The following is a 21261-nucleotide window of genomic DNA, read 5'->3' as shown; positions in this document are numbered from 1 at the left end:
GCCTGACAAGATTGCACCGAATAAAGAAAGAATATTCACTTGCATTTAGCGTATACTGTCTATCGAGCTAGATTTATACAACGTGATTCAAAACGCCATGGCCACAGTAATAGGCTATGCAGTTCAGGCTACGCTGGATCCTACATAATCTTTGAGCTCAAGTATCGTTGTCTTATCTCATGTAATTGGAAGGAAATCGACATTAATGACAATCACAAATCATTTCAATTAAGTACCAAACTGTCGTCCCGTTAAAGTAACTTTGGCTGCCATGGAAGGAAGCATAAGCAACATTCGTTAGCCTCTACAAATCGCTTTAATAATTTTTGAAAACTAGTGTCAATTAATTGCTGGTAAAACAGAGATAAGATCCAGTTATGTGCCTGAGGAAAGCAAATGTTTATACGTTAAATTGAGGCTAATTGAAATAAATGAAAATGCAGACCGTGCGTAACATTCATCTTTAGTAGCCTATTTACAAAGTTCACCCTTCTTATGAAGTTTTAAATTGGTCGATAATGGGCCCTGGCATGAAGCAACGACATTGTGAAACCCTGATTCCAAACAAACCGTTCGTCTGGAATTATTGCTCCATACTAGCCCTCCATGAGCGACCAATGGTAAAATGCCCGTTTTTCTGGAACATGAAGTAAGAACTTCTCTCGTCAACCTTCTATAACTTTAAACCATTTAAACTGAGATAACATTAACATAACCTAACCAGGTTGACTCAGTTTTAAAAAGAAGGTCGATAATTGAAGGTACTATTTAATCTACAAAACTTCCCGCCAAGCATTGTCGTGTTTCCTTCTAAAGAAGGTAAGCTCTCCACCAGAAGCAAGCACCTTCTGTTTCGTAGAAGGAAATCGTTTCTTCTAAGGATTAAAAAGCTATACTAGTGACGAGGAGCTAACCACTCACTGGTTCCTTTAATACCTATTACGAGCTTAGTGTAATCGTTTTAGCGCTTTCAAGGATAGTGCTTTGAAAGATTATGTGTAATCTATTAGTATCATCAGATGTTCAATGTGTTCACCGACTACGCTGAATGTCAGGCCTATCGAGAACTGAAGAGCGAAGACACCTTCTAACCCTAGACATTCTGCCTCTCCGAATTATTCTACCTATTGTTTTCTCGTAACTCTGTAACTCTTATATATGGAAGGGATTGGAGACAATTTTTAAAAAAGCTTCTGAGAAGGTAAAGCGTGGCTAATCGGTACAACCCTCCACGGCGAAGAAAGAGAAAAGAAGTCACAAGAAGAAATCACGAAATGCCCACCACTGCTTCTGACACGAAGTGGTTTATGAAATTAACTGGAAGAGATGTAATTTATAAAACGTCCAAATTAGAAGTGACCACGTCAGGATGGCGGAGCGGTCTAAGACGCCAGACTAAAGGGGCTTAGTTTCTTTCGTTCACAACGTGAATCTGTGTATTCTGGTCCTCGTATGAGGGCGTGGGTTCGAATCCCACTTCTGACACGATATGTTTTATGAAATTAACTGGAAGAGATGTAATTTATAAAATGTCCCAATTGAATGAATCCAAGTCAGGGTGGCAGGGCGGTGTTAGGCGCCAGACTCAAGGGGCTCAGTTTCCTTCGTTCACAACGTGAATCTGTGTATTCTGGTCATCGTGTGAGGGCGTGGGTTCGAATCCCACTTCTGACACGAAGTGGTTTATGAAATTAACTGGAAGAGATGTAATTTATAAAACGTCCAAATTAGAAGTGACCACGTCAGGATGGCGGATCGGTTTAAGGCGCAAGACTCAAGGGGCGTAGTTTCTTTCGTTCACAACGTGAATCTGTGTATTCTGGTCCTCGTATGAGGGCGTGGTTTCGAATCCCACTTCTGACACGATATGTTTTATGAAATTAACTGGAAGAGATGTAATTTATAAAACGTCCCAATTGAATGAATCCAAGTCAGGGTGGCCGAGCGGTCTAAGGCGCCAGACTCAAGGGGCTCAGTTTCCTTCGTTCACAACGTGAATCTGTGTATTCTGGTCCTCGTATGAGGGCGTGGTTTCGAATCCCACTTCTGACACGATATGTTTTATGAAATTAACTGGAAGAGATGTAATTTATAAAACGTCCAAATTAGAAGTGACCACGTCAGGATGGCGGAGCGGTCTAAGGCGCAAGACTCAAGGGGACGTAGTTTCTTTCGTTCACAACGTGAATCTGTGTATTCTGGTCCTCGTATGAGGGCGTGGGTTCGAATCCCACTTCTGACACGATATGTTTTATGAAATTAACTGGAAGAGATGTAATTTATAAAACGTCCCAATTGGATGAATCCAAGTCAGGATGGCCGAGCGGTCTAAGCCGCCGGACTCAAGGGGCTCAGTTTCTTTCGTTCACAACGTGAATCTGTGTATTCTGGTCCTCGTATGAGGGCGTGGGTTCGAATCCCACTTCTGACACGATATGTTTTATGAAATTAACTGGAAGAGATGTAATTTATAAAACGTCCCAATTGAATGAATCCAAGTCAGGGTGGCCGAGCGGTCTAAGGCGCCAGACTCAAGGGGCTCAGTTTCCTTCGTTCACAACGTGAATCTGTGTATTCTGGTCCTCGGATGAGGGCGTGGTTTCGAATCCCACTTCTAACACGATATATTTTATGAAATTAACTGGAAGAGATGTAATTTATAAAACGTCCAAATTAGAAGTGACCACGTCAGGATGGCGGAGCGGTCTAAGGCGCAAGACTCAAGGGGTCGTAGTTTCTTTCGTTCACAACGTGAATCTGTGTATTCCGGTCCTCGTATGAGGGCGTGGGTTCGAATCCCACTTCTGACACGATATGTTTTATGAAATTAACTAGAATAGATGTAATTTATAAAACGTCCAAATTAGAAGTGACCACGTCAGGATGGCGGAGCGGTCTAAGGCGCAAGACTCAAGGGGTCGTAGTTTCTTTCGTTCACAACGTGAATCTGTGTATTCTGGTCCCCGTATGAGGGCGTGGGTTCGAATCCCACTTCTGACACGATATGTTTTATGAAATTAACTGGAAGAGATGTAATTTATAAAACTTCCAAATTAGAAGTGACCACGTCAGGATGGCGGATCGGTCTAAGGCGCAAAACTCAAGGGGCTCAGTTTCCTTCGTTCACAACGTGAATCTGTGTATTCTGGTCCTCGTATGAGGGGGTGGGTTCGAATCCCACTTCTGACACGATATGTTTTATGAAATTTACTGGAAGAGATGTAATTTATAAAAAGTCCAAATTAGAAGTGACCACGTCAGGATGGCGGAGCAGTCTAAGGCGCAAGACTCAAGGGGCGTAGTTTCTTTCGTTCACAACTTGAATCTGTGTATTCTGGTCCTCGTATGAGGGCGTGGGTTCGAATCCCACTTCTGACACGATATGTTTTATGAAATTAACTGGAAGAGATGTAATTTATAAAAAGTCCAAATTAGAAGTGACCACGTCAGGATGGCGGAGCGGTCTAAGGCACAAGACTCAAGGGGTTAGTTTCTTTCGTTCACAACGTGAATCTGTGTATTCTGGTCCTCGTATGAGGGCGTGGGTTCGAATGCCACTTCTGACACGAAGTGGTTTATGAAATTAACTGGAAGAGATGTAATTTATAAAACGTCCAAATTAGAAGTGACCACGTCAGGATGGCGGAGCGGTCTAAGACGCCAGACTAAAGGGGCTTAGTTTCTTTCGTTCACAACGTGAATCTGTGTATTCTGGTCCTCGTATGAGGGCGTGGGTTCGAATCCCACTTCTGACACGATATGTTTTATGAAATTAACTGGAAGAGATGTAATTTATAAAATGTCCCAATTGAATGAATCCAAGTCAGGGTGGCAGGGCGGTGTAAGGCGCCAGACTCAAGGGGCTCAGTTTCCTTCGTTCACAACGTGAATCTGTGTATTCTGGTCATCGTGTGAGGGCGTGGGTTCGAATCCCACTTCTGACACGAAGTGGTTTATGAAATTAACTGGAAGAGATGTAATTTATAAAACGTCCAAATTAGAAGTGACCACGTCAGGATGGCGGATCGGTTTAAGGCGCAAGACTCAAGGGGCGTAGTTTCTTTCGTTCACAACGTGAATCTGTGTATTCTGGTCCTCGTATGAGGGCGTGGTTTCGAATCCCACTTCTGACACGATATGTTTTATGAAATTAACTGGAAGAGATGTAATTTATAAAACGTCCCAATTGAATGAATCCAAGTCAGGGTGGCCGAGCGGTCTAAGGCGCCAGACTCAAGGGGCTCAGTTTCCTTCGTTCACAACGTGAATCTGTGTATTCTGGTCCTCGTATGAGGGCGTGGTTTCGAATCCCACTTCTGACACGATATGTTTTATGAAATTAACTGGAAGAGATGTAATTTATAAAACGTCCAAATTAGAAGTGACCACGTCAGGATGGCGGAGCGGTCTAAGGCGCAAGACTCAAGGGGACGTAGTTTCTTTCGTTCACAACGTGAATCTGTGTATTCTGGTCCTCGTATGAGGGCGTGGGTTCGAATCCCACTTCTGACACGATATGTTTTATGAAATTAACTGGAAGAGATGTAATTTATAAAACGTCCCAATTGGATGAATCCAAGTCAGGATGGCCGAGCGGTCTAAGCCGCCGGACTCAAGGGGCTCAGTTTCTTTCGTTCACAACGTGAATCTGTGTATTCTGGTCCTCGTATGAGGGCGTGGGTTCGAATCCCACTTCTGACACGATATGTTTTATGAAATTAACTGGAAGAGATGTAATTTATAAAACGTCCCAATTGAATGAATCCAAGTCAGGGTGGCCGAGCGGTCTAAGGCGCCAGACTCAAGGGGCTCAGTTTCCTTCGTTCACAACGTGAATCTGTGTATTCTGGTCCTCGGATGAGGGCGTGGTTTCGAATCCCACTTCTAACACGATATATTTTATGAAATTAACTGGAAGAGATGTAATTTATAAAACGTCCAAATTAGAAGTGACCACGTCAGGATGGCGGAGCGGTCTAAGGCGCAAGACTCAAGGGGTCGTAGTTTCTTTCGTTCACAACGTGAATCTGTGTATTCCGGTCCTCGTATGAGGGCGTGGGTTCGAATCCCACTTCTGACACGATATGTTTTATGAAATTAACTAGAATAGATGTAATTTATAAAACGTCCAAATTAGAAGTGACCACGTCAGGATGGCGGAGCGGTCTAAGGCGCAAGACTCAAGGGGTCGTAGTTTCTTTCGTTCACATCGTGAATCTGTGTATTCTGGTCCCCGTATGAGGGCGTGGGTTCGAATCCCACTTCTGACACGATATGTTTTATGAAATTAACTGGAAGAGATGTAATTTATAAAACTTCCAAATTAGAAGTGACCACGTCAGGATGGCGGATCGGTCTAAGGCGCAAAACTCAAGGGGCTCAGTTTCCTTCGTTCACAACGTGAATCTGTGTATTCTGGTCCTCGTATGAGGGGGTGGGTTCGAATCCCACTTCTCACACGATATGTTTTATGAAATTAACTGGAAGAGATGTAATTTATAAAACGTCCCAATTGAATGAATCCAAGTCAGGGTGGCCGAGCGGTCTAAGGCGCCAGACTCAAGGGGCTCAGTTTCCTTCGTTCACAACGTGAATCTGTGTATTCTGGTCCTCGGATGAGGGCGTGGTTTCGAATCCCACTTCTAACACGATATATTTTATGAAATTAACTGGAAGAGATGTAATTTATAAAACGTCCAAATTAGAAGTGACCACGTCAGGATGGCGGAGCGGTCTAAGGCGCAAGACTCAAGGGGTCGTAGTTTCTTTCGTTCACAACGTGAATCTGTGTATTCCGGTCCTCGTATGAGGGCGTGGGTTCGAATCCCACTTCTGACACGATATGTTTTATGAAATTAACTAGAATAGATGTAATTTATAAAACGTCCAAATTAGAAGTGACCACGTCAGGATGGCGGAGCGGTCTAAGGCGCAAGACTCAAGGGGTCGTAGTTTCTTTCGTTCACAACGTGAATCTGTGTATTCTGGTCCCCGTATGAGGGCGTGGGTTCGAATCCCACTTCTGACACGATATGTTTTATGAAATTAACTGGAAGAGATGTAATTTATAAAACTTCCAAATTAGAAGTGACCACGTCAGGATGGCGGATCGGTCTAAGGCGCAAAACTCAAGGGGCTCAGTTTCCTTCGTTCACAACGTGAATCTGTGTATTCTGGTCCTCGTATGAGGGGGTGGGTTCGAATCCCACTTCTCACACGATATGTTTTATGAAATTAACTGGAAGAGATGTAATTTATAAAACGTCCCAATTGAAAGAATCCATGTCAGGATGGCCGAGCGGTCTAAGGCGCCAGACCCAAGGGGCTTAGTTTCTTTCGTTCACAACCTGAATCTGTGTATTCTGGTCCTCGTATGAGGGCGTGGGTTCGAATGCCACTTCTGACACGATATGTTTTATGAAATTAACTGGAAGAGATGTAATTTATAAAAAGTCCAAATTAGAAGTGACCACGTCAGGATGGCGGAGCGGTCTAAGGCGCAAGACTCAAGGGGCGTAGTTTCTTTCGTTCACAACGTGAATCTGTGTATTCTGGTCCTCGTATGAGGGCGTGGGTTCGAATCCCACTTCTGACACGATATGTTTTATGAAATTAACTGGAAGAGATGTAATTTATAAAACGTCCCAATTGGATGAATCCAAGTCAGGATGGCCGAGCGGTCTAAGCCGCCAGACTGAAGGGGCTCAGTTTCTTTCGTTCACAACGTGAATCTGTGTATTCTGGTCCTCGTGTGAGGGCGTGGGTTCGAATCCCACTTCTGACACGATATGTTTTATGAAATTAACTGGAAGAGATGTAATTTATAAAACGTCCCAATTGAATGAATCCAAGTCAGGGTGGCCGAGCGGTCTAAGGCGCCAGACTCAAGGGGCTCAGTTTCCTTCGTTCACAACGTGAATCTGTGTATTCTGGTCCTCGTATGAGGGCGTGGTTTCGAATCCCACTTCTGACACGATATGTTTTATGAAATTAACTGGAAGAGATGTAATTTATAAAACGTCCAAATTAGAAGTGACTACGTCAGGATGGCGGAGCGGTCTAAGGCGCAAGACTCAAGGGGTCGTAGTTTCTTTCGTTCACAACGTGAATCTGTGTATTCTGATCCTCGTATGAGGGCGTGGGTTCGAATCCCACTTCTGACACGATATGTTTTATGAAATTAACTAGAATAGATGTAATTTATAAAACGTCCAAATTAGAAGTGACCACGTCAGGATGGCGGAGCGGTCTAAGGCGCAAGACTCAAGGGGTCGTAGTTTCTTTCGTTCACAACGTGAATCTGTGTATTCTGGTCCCCGTATGAGGGCGTGGGTTCGAATCCCACTTCTGACACGATATGTTTTATGAAATTAACTGGAAGAGATGTAATTTATAAAACTTCCAAATTAGAAGTGACCACGTCAGGATGGCGGATCGGTCTAAGGCGCAAAACTCAAGGGGCTCAGTTTCCTTCGTTCACAACGTGAATCTGTGTATTCTGGTCCTCGTATGAGGGGGTGGGTTCGAATCCCACTTCTCACACGATATGTTTTATGAAATTAACTGGAAGAGATGTAATTTATAAAACGTCCCAATTGAAAGAATCCATGTCAGGATGGCCGAGCGGTCTAAGGCGCCAGACCCAAGGGGCTTAGTTTCTTTCGTTCACAACCTGAATCTGTGTATTCTGGTCCTCGTATGAGGGCGTGGGTTCGAATGCCACTTCTGACACGATATGTTTTATGAAATTAACTGGAAGAGATGTAATTTATAAAACGTCCCAATTGAATGAATCCAAGTCAGGGTGGCCGAGCGGTCTAAGGCGCCAGACTCAAGGGGCTCAGTTTCCTTCGTTCACAACGTGAATCTGTGTATTCTGGTCCTCGTATGAGGGCGTGGTTTCGAATCCCACTTCTGACACGATATGTTTTATGAAATTAACTGGAAGAGATGTAATTTATAAAACGTCCAAATTAGAAGTGACTACGTCAGGATGGCGGAGCGGTCTAAGGCGCAAGACTCAAGGGGTCGTAGTTTCTTTCGTTCACAACGTGAATCTGTGTATTCTGATCCTCGTATGAGGGCGTGGGTTCGAATCCCACTTCTGACACGATATGTTTTATGAAATTAACTGGAAGAGATGTCATTTATAAAACTTCCAAATTAGAAGTGACCACGTCAGGATGGCGGATCGGTCTAAGGCGCAAAACTCAAGGGGCTCAGTTTCCTTCGTTCACAACGTGAATCTGTGTATTCTGGTCCTCGTATGAGGGGGTGGGTTCGAATGCCACTTCTGACACGATATGTTTTATGAAATTAACTGGAAGAGATGTAATTTATAAAACGTCCAAATTAGAAGTGACCACGTCAGGATGGCGGAGCGGTCTAAGGCGCAAGACTCAAGGGGTCGTAGTTTCTTTCGTTCACAACGTGAATCTGTGTATTCTGGTCCCCGTATGAGGGCGTGGGTTCGAATCCCACTTCTGACACGATATGTTTTATGAAATTAACTGGAAGAGATGTAATTTATAAAACTTCCAAATTAGAAGTGACCACGTCAGGATGGCGGATCGGTCTAAGGCGCAAAACTCAAGGGGCTCAGTTTCCTTCGTTCACAACGTGAATCTGTGTATTCTGGTCCTCGTATGAGGGGGTGGGTTCGAATGCCACTTCTGACACGATATGTTTTATGACATTAACTGGAAGAGATGTAATTTATAAAACGTCCAAATTAGAAGTGACCACGTCAGGATGGCGGAGCGGTCTAAGGCGCAAGACTCAAGGGGTCGTAGTTTCTTTCGTTCACAACGTGAATCTGTGTATTCTGGTCCTCGTATGAGGGCGTGGGTTCGTATCCCACTTCTGACACGAAGTGGTTTATGAAATTAACTGGAAGAGATGTAATTTATAAAACGTCCAAATTAGAAGTGACCACGTCAGGATGGCGGATCGGTCTAAGGCGCAAAACTCAAGGGGCTCAGTTTCCTTCGTTCACAACGTGAATCTGTGTATTCTGGTCCTCGTATGAGGGGGTGGGTTCGAATCCCACTTCTGACACGATGTGTTTTATGAAATTAACTGGAAGAGATGTAATTTATAAAACGTCCCAATTGAAAGAATCCATGTCAGGATGGCCGAGCGGTCTAAGGCGCCAGACCCAAGGGGCTTAGTTTCTTTCGTTCACAACCTGAATCTGTGTATTCTGGTCCTCGTATGAGGGCGTGGGTTCGAATGCCACTTCTGACACGATATGTTTTATGAAATTAACTGGAAGAGATGTAATTTATAAAAAGTCCAAATTAGAAGTGACCACGTCAGGATGGCGGAGCGGTCTAAGGCGCAAGACTCAAGGGGCGTAGTTTCTTTCGTTCACAACGTGAATCTGTGTATTCTGGTCCTCGTATGAGGGCGTGGGTTCGAATCCCACTTCTGACACGATATGTTTTATGAAATTAACTGGAAGAGATGTAATTTATAAAACGTCCCAATTGGATGAATCCAAGTCAGGATGGCCGAGCGGTCTAAGGCGCCAGACTCAAGGGGCTCAGTTTCCTTCGTTCACAACGTGAATCTGTGTATTCTGGTCCTCGTATGAGGGCGTGGTTTCGAATCCCACTTCTGACACGATATGTTTTATGAAATTAACTGGAAGAGATGTAATTTATAAACCGTCCAAATTAGAAGTGACTACGTCAGGATGGCGGAGCGGTCTAAGGCGCAAGACTCAAGGGGTCGTAGTTTCTTTCGTTCACAACGTGAATCTGTGTATTCTGATCCTCGTATGAGGGCGTGGGTTCGAATCCCACTTCTGACACGATATGTTTTATGAAATTAACTGGAAGAGATGTAATTTATAAAACTTCCAAATTAGAAGTGACCACGTCAGGATGGCGGATCGGTCTAAGGCGCAAAACTCAAGGGGCTCAGTTTCCTTCGTTCACAACGTGAATCTGTGTATTCTGGTCCTCGTATGAGGGGGTGGGTTCGAATGCCACTTCTGACACGATATGTTTTATGAAATTAACTGGAAGAGATGTAATTTATAAAATGTCCAAATTAGAAGTGACCACGTCAGGATGGCGGAGCGGTCTAAGGCGCAAGACTCAAGGGGTCGTAGTTTCTTTCGTTCACAACGTGAATCTGTGTATTCTGGTACTCGTATGAGGGCGTGGGTTCGAATCCCACTTCTGACACGAAGTGGTTTATGAAATAACCTGGAAGAGATGTAATTTATAAAACGTCCAAATATGAAGTGACCACGTCAGGATGGCGGATCGGTCTAAGGCGCAAGACTCAAGGGGTCGTAGTTTCTTTCGTTCACAACGTGAATCTGTGTATTCCGGTCCTCGTATGAGGGCGTGGGTTCGAATTCCACTTCTGACACGATATGTTTTATGAAATTAACTAGAATAGATGTAATTTATAAAACGTCCAAATTAGAAGTGACCACGTCAGGATGGCGGAGCGGTCTAAGGCGCAAGACTCAAGGGGTCGTAGTTTCTTTCGTTCACAACGTGAATCTGTGTATTCTGGTCCCCGTATGAGGGCGTGGGTTCGAATCCCACTTCTGACACGATATGTTTTATGAAATTAACTGGAAGAGATGTAATTTATAAAACTTCCAAATTAGAAGTGACCACGTCAGGATGGCGGATCGGTCTAAGGCGCAAAACTCAAGGGGCTCAGTTTCCTTCGTTCACAACGTGAATCTGTGTATTCTGGTCCTCGTATGAGGGGGTGGGTTCGAATGCCACTTCTGACACGATATGTTTTATGAAATTAACTGGAAGAGATGTAATTTATAAAACGTCCAAATTAGAAGTGACCACGTCAGGATGGCGGAGCGGTCTAAGGCGCAAGACTCAAGGGGTCGTAGTTTCTTTCGTTCACAACGTGAATCTGTGTATTCTGGTCCTCGTATGAGGGCGTGGGTTCGAATCCCACTTCTGACACGAAGTGGTTTATGAAATTAACTGGAAGAGATGTAATTTATAAAACGTCCAAATTAGAAGTGACCACGTCAGGATGGCGGATCGGTCTAAGGCGCAAAACTCAAGGGGCTCAGTTTCCTTCGTTCACAACGTGAATCTGTGTATTCTGGTCCTCGTATGAGGGGGTGGGTTCGAATCCCACTTCTGACACGATGTGTTTTATGAAATTAACTGGAAGAGATGTAATTTATAAAACGTCCCAATTGAAAGAATCCATGTCAGGATGGCCGAGCGGTCTAAGGCGCCAGACCCAAGGGGCTTAGTTTCTTTCGTTCACAACCTGAATCTGTGTATTCTGGTCCTCGTATGAGGGCGTGGGTTCGAATGCCACTTCTGACACGATATGTTTTATGAAATTAACTGGAAGAGATGTAATTTATAAAAAGTCCAAATTAGAAGTGACCACGTCAGGATGGCGGAGCGGTCTAAGGCGCAAGACTCAAGGGGCGTAGTTTCTTTCGTTCACAACGTGAATCTGTGTATTCTGGTCCTCGTATGAGGGCGTGGGTTCGAATCCCACTTCTGACACGATATGTTTTATGAAATTAACTGGAAGAGATGTAATTTATAAAACGTCCCAATTGGATGAATCCAAGTCAGGATGGCCGAGCGGTCTAAGCCGCCAGACTCAAGGGGCTCAGTTTCTTTCGTTCACAACGTGAATCTGTGTATTCTGGTCCTCGTGTGAGGGCGTGGGTTCGAATCCCACTTCTGACACGATATGTTTTATGAAATTAACTGGAAGAGATGTAATTTATAAAACGTCCCAATTGAATGAATCCAAGTCAGGGTGGCCGAGCGGTCTAAGGCGCCAGACTCAAGGGGCTCAGTTTCCTTCGTTCACAACGTGAATCTGTGTATTCTGGTCCTCGTATGAGGGCGTGGTTTCGAATCCCACTTCTGACACGATATGTTTTATGAAATTAACTGGAAGAGATGTAATTTATAAAACGTCCAAATTAGAAGTGACCACGTCAGGATGGCGGAGCGGTCTAAGGCGCAAGACTCAAGGGGCGTAGTTTCTTTCGTTCACAACGTGAATCTGTGTATTCTGGTCCTCGTATGAGGGCGTGGGTTCGAATCCCACTTCTGACACGATATGTTTTATGAAATTAACTGGAAGAGATGTGATTTATAAAACGTCCCAATTGGATGAATCCAAGTCAGGATGGCCGAGCGGTCTAAGCCGCCAGACTCAAGGGGCTCAGTTTCTTTCGTTCACAACGTGAATCTGTGTATTCTGGTCCTCGTGTGAGGGCGTGGGTTCGAATCCCACTTCTGACACGATATGTTTTATGAAATTAACTGGAAGAGATGTAATTTATAAAACGCCCCAATTGAATGAATCCAAGTCAGGGTGGCCGAGCGGTCTAAGGCGCCAGACTCAAGGGGCTCAGTTTCCTTCGTTCACAACGTGAATCTGTGTATTCTGGTCCTCGTATGAGGGCGTGGTTTCGAATCCCACTTCTGACACGATATGTTTTATGAAATTAACTGGAAGAGATGTAATTTATAAAACGTCCAAATTAGAAGTGACTACGTCAGGATGGCGGAGCGGTCTAAGGCGCAAGACTCAAGGGGTCGTAGTTTCTATCGTTCACAACGTGAATCTGTGTATTCTGATCCTCGTATGAGGGCGTGGGTTCGAATCCCACTTCTGACACGATATGTTTTATGAAATTAACTGGAAGAGATGTAATTTATAAAACTTCCAAATTAGAAGTGACCACGTCAGGATGGCGGATCGGTCTAAGGCGCAAAACTCAAGGGGCTCAGTTTCCTTCGTTCACAACGTGAATCTGTGTATTCTGGTCCTCGTATGAGGGGGTGGGTTCGAATGCCACTTCTGACACGATATGTTTTATGAAATTAACTGGAAGAGATGTAATTTAAAACGTCCAAATTAGAAGTGACCACGTCAGGATGGCGGAGCGGTCTAAGGCGCAAGACTCAAGGGGTCGTAGTTTCTTTCGTTCACAACGTGAATCTGTGTATTCTGGTACTCGTATGAGGGCGTGGGTTCGAATCCCACTTCTGACACGAAGTGGTTTATGAAATTAACTGGAAGAGATGTAATTTATAAAACGTCCAAATTTGAAGTGACCACGTCAGGATGGCGGATCGGTCTAAGGCGCAAAACTCAAGGGGCTCAGTTTCCTTCGTTCACAACGTGAATCTGTGTATTCTGGTCCTCGTATGAGGGGGTGGGTTCGAATCCCACTTCTGACACGATGTGTTTTATGAAATTAACTGGAAGAGATGTAATTTATAAAACGTCCCAATTGAAAGAATCCATGTCAGGATGGCCGAGCGGTCTAAGGCGCCAGACTCAAGGGGCTTAGTTTCTTTCGTTCACAACCTGAATCTGTGTATTCTGATCCTCGTATGAGGGCGTGGGTTCGAATCCCACTTCTGACACGATATGTTTAATGAAATTAACTGCAAGAGATGTAATTTATAAAACGTCCAAATAAGAAGTGACCACGTCAGGATGGCGGAGCGGTCTAAGGCGCAAGACTCAAGGGGCGTAGTTTCTTTCGTTCACAACGTGAATCTGTGTATTCTGGTCCTCGTATGAGGGCGTGGGTTCGAATCCCACTTCTGACACGATATGTTGTATGAAATTAACTGAAAGAGATGTAATTTATAAAAAGTACAAATTAGAAGTGACCACGTCAGGATGGCGGAGCGGTCTAAGGCGCAAGACTCAAGGGGTTAGTTTCTTTCGTTCACAACGTGAATCTGTGTATTCTGGTCCTCGTATGAGGGCGTGGGTTCGAATGCCACTTCTGACACGAAGTGGTTTATGAAATTAACTGGAAGAGATGTAATTTATAAAACGTCCAAATTAGAAGTGACCACGTCAGGATGGCGGAGCGGTCTAAGACGCCAGACTAAAGGGGCTTAGTTTCTTTCGTTCACAACGTGAATCTGTGTATTCTGGTCCTCGTATGAGGGCGTGGGTTCGAATCCCACTTCTGACACGATATGTTTTATGAAATTAACTGGAAGAGATGTAATTTATAAAACGTCCCAATTGAAAGAATCCATGTCAGGATGGCCGAGCGGTGTAAGGCGCCATACTCAAGGGACTCAGTTTCCTTCGTTCACAACGTGAATCTGTGTATTCTGGTCCTCGTATGAGGGCGTGGGTTCGAATCCCACTTCTGACACGATATGTTTTATGAAATTAACTGGAAGAGATGTAATTTATAAAATGTCCCAATTGAATGAATCCAAGTCAGGGTGGCAGGGCGGTGTAAGGCGCCAGACTCAAGGGGCTCAGTTTCCTTCGTTCACAACGTGAATCTGTGTATTCTGGTCATCGTATGAGGGCGTGGGTTCGAATCCCACTTCTGACACGAAGTGGTTTATGAAATTAACTGGAAGAGATGTAATTTATAAAACGTCCAAATTAGAAGTGACCACGTCAGGATGGCGGATCGGTTTAAGGCGCAAGACTCAAGGGGCGTAGTTTCTTTCGTTCACAACGTGAATCTGTGTATTCTGGTCCTCGTATGAGGGCGTGGTTTCGAATCCCACTTCTGACACGATATGTTTTATGAAATGAACTGGAAGAGATGTAATTTATAAAAAGTCCAAATTAGAAGTGACCACGTCAGGATGGCGGAGCGGTCTAAGGCGCAAGACTCAAGGGGCGTAGTTTCTTTCGTTCACAACGTGAATCTGTGTATTCTGGTCCTCGTTTGAGGGCGTGGGTTCGAATCCCACTTCTGACACGATATGTTTTATGAAATTAACTGGAAGAGATGTAATTTATAAAACGTCCCAATTGAATGAATCCAAGTCAGGGTGGCCGAGCGGTCTAAGGCGCCAGACTCAAGGGGCTCAGTTTCCTTCGTTCACAACGTGAATCTGTGTATTCTGGTCCTCGTATGAGGGCGTGGTTTCGAATGCCACTTCTGACACGATATGTTTTATGAAATTAACTGGAAGAGATGTAATTTATAAAACTTCCAAATTAGAAGTGACCACGTCAGGATGGCGGATCGGTCTAAGGCGCAAAACTCAAGGGGCTCAGTTTCCTTCGTTCACAACCTGAATCTGTGTATTCTGGTCCTCGTATGAGGGCGTGGGTTCGAATGCCACTTCTGATACGATATGTTTTATGAAATTAACTGGAAGAGATGTAATTTATAAAACGTCCAAATTAGAAGTGACCACGTCAGGATGGCGGAGCGGTCTAAGGCGCAAGACTCAAGGGGTCGTAGATTCTATCGTTCACAACGTAAATCTGTGTATTCTGGTCCTCGTATGAGGGCGTGGGTTCGAATCCCACTTCTGACACGATATGTTTTATGAAATTAACTGGAAGAGATGTAATTTATAAAACTTCCAAATTAGAAGTGACCACGTCAGGATGGCGGATCGGTCTAAGGCGCAAAACTCAAGGGGCTCAGTTTCCTTCGTTCACAACGTGAATCTGTGTATTCTGGTCCTCGTATGAGGGGGTGGGTTCGAATGCCACTTCTGACACGATATGTTTTATGAAATTAACTGGAAGAGATGTAATTTATAAAATGTCCAAATTAGAAGTGACCACGTCAGGATGGCGGATCGGTCTAAGGCGCAAAACTCAAGGGGCTCAGTTTCCTTCGTTCACAACCTGAATCTGTGTATTCTGGTCCTCGTATGAGGCCGTGGGTTCGAATGCCACTTCTGATACGATATGTTTTATGAAATTAACTGGAAGAGATGTAATTTATAAAATGTCCCAATTGAATGAATCCAAGTCAGGGTGGCCGAGCGGTGTAAGGCGCCAGACTCAAGGGGCTCCGTTTCTTTCGTTCACAACGTGAATCTGTGTATTCTGGTCATCGTATGAGGGCGTGGGTTCGAATCCCACTTCTGACACGAAGTGGTTTATGAAATTAACTGGAAGAGATGTAATTTATAAAACGTCCAAATTAGAAGTGACCACGTCAGGATGGCGGAGCGGTCTAAGACGCCAGTCTTAAGGGGCTTAGTTTCTTTCGTTCACAACGTGAATCTGTGGATTCTGCTCCTCGTATGAGGGCGTGGGTTCGAATCCCACTTCTCACACGATATGTTTTATGAAATTAACTAGAATAGATGTAATTTATTAAACGTCCAAATTGGAAGTGACCACGTCAGGATGGCGGATCGGTCTAAGGCGCAAAACTCAAGGGGCTCAGTTTCCTTCGTTCACAACGTGAATCTGTGTATTCTGGTCCTCGTATGAGGGGGTAGGTTCGAATGCCACTTCTGACACGATATGTTTTATGAAATTAACTGGAAGAGATGTAATTTATAAAACGTCCCAATTGAAAGAATCCATGTCAGGATGGCCGAGCGGTCTAAGGCGCAAGACTCAAGGGGTTAGTTTCTTTCGTTCACAACGTGAATCTGTGTATTCTGGTCCTCGTATGAGGGCGTGGGTTCGAATGCCACTTCTGACACGAAGTGGTTTATGAAATTAACTGGAAGAGATGTAATTTATAAAACGTCCAAATTAGAAGTGACCACGTCAGGATGGCGGATCGGTCTAAGACGCCAGACTAAAGGGGCTTAGTTTCTTTCGTTCACAACGTGAATCTGTGGATTCTGCTCCTCGTATGAGGGCGTGGGTTCGAATCCCACTTCTGACACGATATATTTTATGAAATTAACTGGAAGAGATGTAATTTATAAAACGTCCAAATTAGAAGTGACCACGTCAGGATGGCGGAGCTGTCTAAGGCGCCAGACTCAAGGGGCGTAGTTTCTTTCGTTCACAACGTGAATCTGTGTATTCTGGTCCTCGTATGAGGGCGTGGGTTCGAATCCCACTTCTGACACGATATGTTTTATGAAATTAACTGGAAGAGATGTAATTTATAAAACGTCCCAATTGGATGAATCCAAGTCAGGATGGCCGAGCGGTCTAAGCCGCCAGACTCAAGGGGCTCAGTTTCTTTCGTTCACAACGTGAATCTGTGTATTCTGGTCCTCGTGTGAGGGCGTGGGTTCGAATCCCACTTCTGACACGATATGTTTTATGAAATTAACTGGAAGAGATGTAATTTATAAAACGTCCCAATTGAATGAATCCAAGTCAGGGTGGCCGAGCGGTCTAAGGCGCCAGACTCAAGGGGCTCAGTTTCCTTCGTTCACAACGTGAATCTGTGTATTCTGGTCCTCGTATGAGGGCGTGGTTTCGAATCCCACTTCTGACACGATATGTTTTATGAAATTAACTGGAAGAGATGTAATTTATAAAACGTCCAAATTAGAAGTGACCACGTCAGGATGGCGGAGCGGTCTAAGGCGCAAGACTCAAGGGGCGTAGTTTCTTTCGTTCACAACGTGAATCTGTGTATTCTGGTCCTCGTATGAGGGCGTGGGTTCGAATCCCACTTCTGACACGATATGTTTTATGAAATTAACTGGAAGAGATGTGATTTATAAAACGTCCCAATTGGATGAATCCAAGTCAGGATGGCCGAGCGGTCTAAGCCGCCAGACTCAAGGGGCTCAGTTTCTTTCGTTCACAACGTGAATCTGTGTATTCTGGTCCTCGTGTGAGGGCGTGGGTTCGAATCCCACTTCTGACACGATATGTTTTATGAAATTAACTGGAAGAGATGTAATTTATAAAACGCCCCAATTGAATGAATCCAAGTCAGGGTGGCCGAGCGGTCTAAGGCGCCAGACTCAAGGGGCTCAGTTTCCTTCGTTCACAACGTGAATCTGTGTATTCTGGTCCTCGTATGAGGGCGTGGTTTCGAATCCCACTTCTGACACGATATGTTTTATGAAATTAACTGGAAGAGATGTAATTTATAAAACGTCCAAATTAGAAGTGACTACGTCAGGATGGCGGAGCGGTCTAAGGCGCAAGACTCAAGGGGTCGTAGTTTCTATCGTTCACAACGTGAATCTGTGTATTCTGATCCTCGTATGAGGGCGTGGGTTCGAATCCCACTTCTGACACGATATGTTTTATGAAATTAACTGGAAGAGATGTAATTTATAAAACTTCCAAATTAGAAGTGACCACGTCAGGATGGCGGATCGGTCTAAGGCGCAAAACTCAAGGGGCTCAGTTTCCTTCGTTCACAACGTGAATCTGTGTATTCTGGTCCTCGTATGAGGGGGTGGGTTCGAATGCCACTTCTGACACGATATGTTTTATGAAATTAACTGGAAGAGATGTAATTTAAAACGTCCAAATTAGAAGTGACCACGTCAGGATGGCGGAGCGGTCTAAGGCGCAAGACTCAAGGGGTCGTAGTTTCTTTCGTTCACAACGTGAATCTGTGTATTCTGGTACTCGTATGAGGGCGTGGGTTCGAATCCCACTTCTGACACGAAGTGGTTTATGAAATTAACTGGAAGAGATGTAATTTATAAAACGTCCAAATTTGAAGTGACCACGTCAGGATGGCGGATCGGTCTAAGGCGCAAAACTCAAGGGGCTCAGTTTCCTTCGTTCACAACGTGAATCTGTGTATTCTGGTCCTCGTATGAGGGGGTGGGTTCGAATCCCACTTCTGACACGATGTGTTTTATGAAATTAACTGGAAGAGATGTAATTTATAAAACGTCCCAATTGAAAGAATCCATGTCAGGATGGCCGAGCGGTCTAAGGCGCCAGACTCAAGGGGCTTAGTTTCTTTCGTTCACAACCTGAATCTGTGTATTCTGATCCTCGTATGAGGGCGTGGGTTCGAATCCCACTTCTGACACGATATGTTTAATGAAATTAACTGCAAGAGATGTAATTTATAAAACGTCCAAATAAGAAGTGACCACGTCAGGATGGCGGAGCGGTCTAAGGCGCAAGACTCAAGGGGCGTAGTTTCTTTCGTTCACAACGTGAATCTGTGTATTCTGGTCCTCGTATGAGGGCGTGGGTTCGAATCCCACTTCTGACACGATATGTTGTATGAAATTAACTGAAAGAGATGTAATTTATAAAAAGTACAAATTAGAAGTGACCACGTCAGGATGGCGGAGCGGTCTAAGGCGCAAGACTCAAGGGGTTAGTTTCTTTCGTTCACAACGTGAATCTGTGTATTCTGGTCCTCGTATGAGGGCGTGGGTTCGAATGCCACTTCTGACACGAAGTGGTTTATGAAATTAACTGGAAGAGATGTAATTTATAAAACGTCCAAATTAGAAGTGACCACGTCAGGATGGCGGAGCGGTCTAAGACGCCAGACTAAAGGGGCTTAGTTTCTTTCGTTCACAACGTGAATCTGTGTATTCTGGTCCTCGTATGAGGGCGTGGGTTCGAATCCCACTTCTGACACGATATGTTTTATGAAATTAACTGGAAGAGATGTAATTTATAAAACGTCCCAATTGAAAGAATCCATGTCAGGATGGCCGAGCGGTGTAAGGCGCCATACTCAAGGGACTCAGTTTCCTTCGTTCACAACGTGAATCTGTGTATTCTGGTCCTCGTATGAGGGCGTGGGTTCGAATCCCACTTCTGACACGATATGTTTTATGAAATTAACTGGAAGAGATGTAATTTATAAAATGTCCCAATTGAATGAATCCAAGTCAGGGTGGCAGGGCGGTGTAAGGCGCCAGACTCAAGGGGCTCAGTTTCCTTCGTTCACAACGTGAATCTGTGTATTCTGGTCATCGTATGAGGGCGTGGGTTCGAATCCCACTTCTGACACGAAGTGGTTTATGAAATTAACTGGAAGAGATGTAATTTATAAAACGTCCAAATTAGAAGTGACCACGTCAGGATGGCGGATCGGTTTAAGGCGCAAGACTCAAGGGGCGTAGTTTCTTTCGTTCACAACGTGAATCTGTGTATTCTGGTCCTCGTATGAGGGCGTGGTTTCGAATCCCACTTCTGACACGATATGTTTTATGAAATGAACTGGAAGAGATGTAATTTATAAAAAGTCCAAATTAGAAGTGACCACGTCAGGATGGCGGAGCGGTCTAAGGCGCAAGACTCAAGGGGCGTAGTTTCTTTCGTTCACAACGTGAATCTGTGTATTCTGGTCCTCGTTTGAGGGCGTGGGTTCGAATCCCACTTCTGACACGATATGTTTTATGAAATTAACTGGAAGAGATGTAATTTATAAAACGTCCCAATTGAATGAATCCAAGTCAGGGTGGCCGAGCGGTCTAAGGCGCCAGACTCAAGGGGCTCAGTTTCCTTCGTTCACAACGTGAATCTGTGTATTCTGGTCCTCGTATGAGGGCGTGGTTTCGAATGCCACTTCTGACACGATATGTTTTATGAAATTAACTGGAAGAGATGTAATTTATAAAACTTCCAAATTAGAAGTGACCACGTCAGGATGGCGGATCGGTCTAAGGCGCAAAACTCAAGGGGCTCAGTTTCCTTCGTTCACAACCTGAATCTGTGTATTCTGGTCCTCGTATGAGGGCGTGGGTTCGAATGCCACTTCTGATACGATATGTTTTATGAAATTAACTGGAAGAGATGTAATTTATAAAACGTCCAAATTAGAAGTGACCACGTCAGGATGGCGGAGCGGTCTAAGGCGCAAGACTCAAGGGGTCGTAGATTCTATCGTTCACAACGTAAATCTGTGTATTCTGGTCCTCGTATGAGGGCGTGGGTTCGAATCCCACTTCTGACACGATATGTTTTATGAAATTAACTGGAAGAGATGTAATTTATAAAACTTCCAAATTAGAAGTGACCACGTCAGGATGGCGGATCGGTCTAAGGCGCAAAACTCAAGGGGCTCAGTTTCCTTCGTTCACAACGTGAATCTGTGTATTCTGGTCCTCGTATGAGGGGGTGGGTTCGAATGCCACTTCTGACACGATATGTTTTATGAAATTAACTGGAAGAGATGTAATTTATAAAATGTCCAAATTAGAAGTGACCACGTCAGGATGGCGGATCGGTCTAAGGCGCAAAACTCAAGGGGCTCAGTTTCCTTCGTTCACAACCTGAATCTGTGTATTCTGGTCCTCGTATGAGGGCGTGGGTTCGAATGCCACTTCTGATACGATATGTTTTATGAAATTAACTGGAAGAGATGTAATTTATAAAATGTCCCAATTGAATGAATCCAAGTCAGGGTGGCCGAGCGGTGTAAGGCGCCAGACTCAAGGGGCTCAGTTTCCTTCGTTCACAACGTGAATCTGTGTATTCTGGTCATCGTATGAGGGCGTGGGTTCGAATCCCACTTCTGACACGAAGTGGTTTATGAAATTAACTGGAAGAGATGTAATTTATAAAACGTCCAAATTAGAAGTGACCACGTCAGGATGGCGGAGCGGTCTAAGACGCCAGTCTTAA

General features: G+C 44.3%; 6 non-coding genes across 6 annotated transcripts; all 6 read left to right on the top strand.

The window, feature by feature from the left end:
- Window positions 1-1363: 1363 nt before the first annotated feature.
- On the top strand, window positions 1364-1485 carry TRNAF-AAA (transfer RNA phenylalanine (anticodon AAA)). Its single transcript has 2 exons — window positions 1364-1401; window positions 1440-1485. It is a non-coding gene; the product is annotated as a tRNA-Phe (tRNA).
- A 2148-nt stretch (window positions 1486-3633) lies between these two features.
- On the top strand, window positions 3634-3755 carry TRNAF-AAA (transfer RNA phenylalanine (anticodon AAA)). Its single transcript has 2 exons — window positions 3634-3671; window positions 3710-3755. It is a non-coding gene; the product is annotated as a tRNA-Phe (tRNA).
- A 9532-nt stretch (window positions 3756-13287) lies between these two features.
- TRNAL-CAA (transfer RNA leucine (anticodon CAA)) lies at window positions 13288-13409 on the top strand. The gene is made up of 2 exons: window positions 13288-13325; window positions 13364-13409. It is a non-coding gene; the product is annotated as a tRNA-Leu (tRNA).
- A 444-nt stretch (window positions 13410-13853) lies between these two features.
- Window positions 13854-13975, top strand: TRNAF-AAA (transfer RNA phenylalanine (anticodon AAA)). The gene is made up of 2 exons: window positions 13854-13891; window positions 13930-13975. It is a non-coding gene; the product is annotated as a tRNA-Phe (tRNA).
- A 4603-nt stretch (window positions 13976-18578) lies between these two features.
- Window positions 18579-18700, top strand: TRNAL-CAA (transfer RNA leucine (anticodon CAA)). Its single transcript has 2 exons — window positions 18579-18616; window positions 18655-18700. It is a non-coding gene; the product is annotated as a tRNA-Leu (tRNA).
- Window positions 18701-19144: 444 nt separating this feature from the next.
- Window positions 19145-19266, top strand: TRNAF-AAA (transfer RNA phenylalanine (anticodon AAA)). Its single transcript has 2 exons — window positions 19145-19182; window positions 19221-19266. It is a non-coding gene; the product is annotated as a tRNA-Phe (tRNA).
- Window positions 19267-21261: the final 1995 nt, after the last annotated feature.

The sequence above is a fragment of the Phalangium opilio genome, unplaced genomic scaffold, assembly GCF_054372755.1.
Source record: "Phalangium opilio isolate 3A_F unplaced genomic scaffold, DU_Popi_V2 ptg000073l_1, whole genome shotgun sequence".
Lineage (NCBI taxonomy): Eukaryota > Metazoa > Arthropoda > Arachnida > Opiliones > Phalangiidae > Phalangium > Phalangium opilio.
Note: the sequence above shows the minus strand (reverse complement) of the source record. Positions and strands in the feature narration are given on the sequence as shown.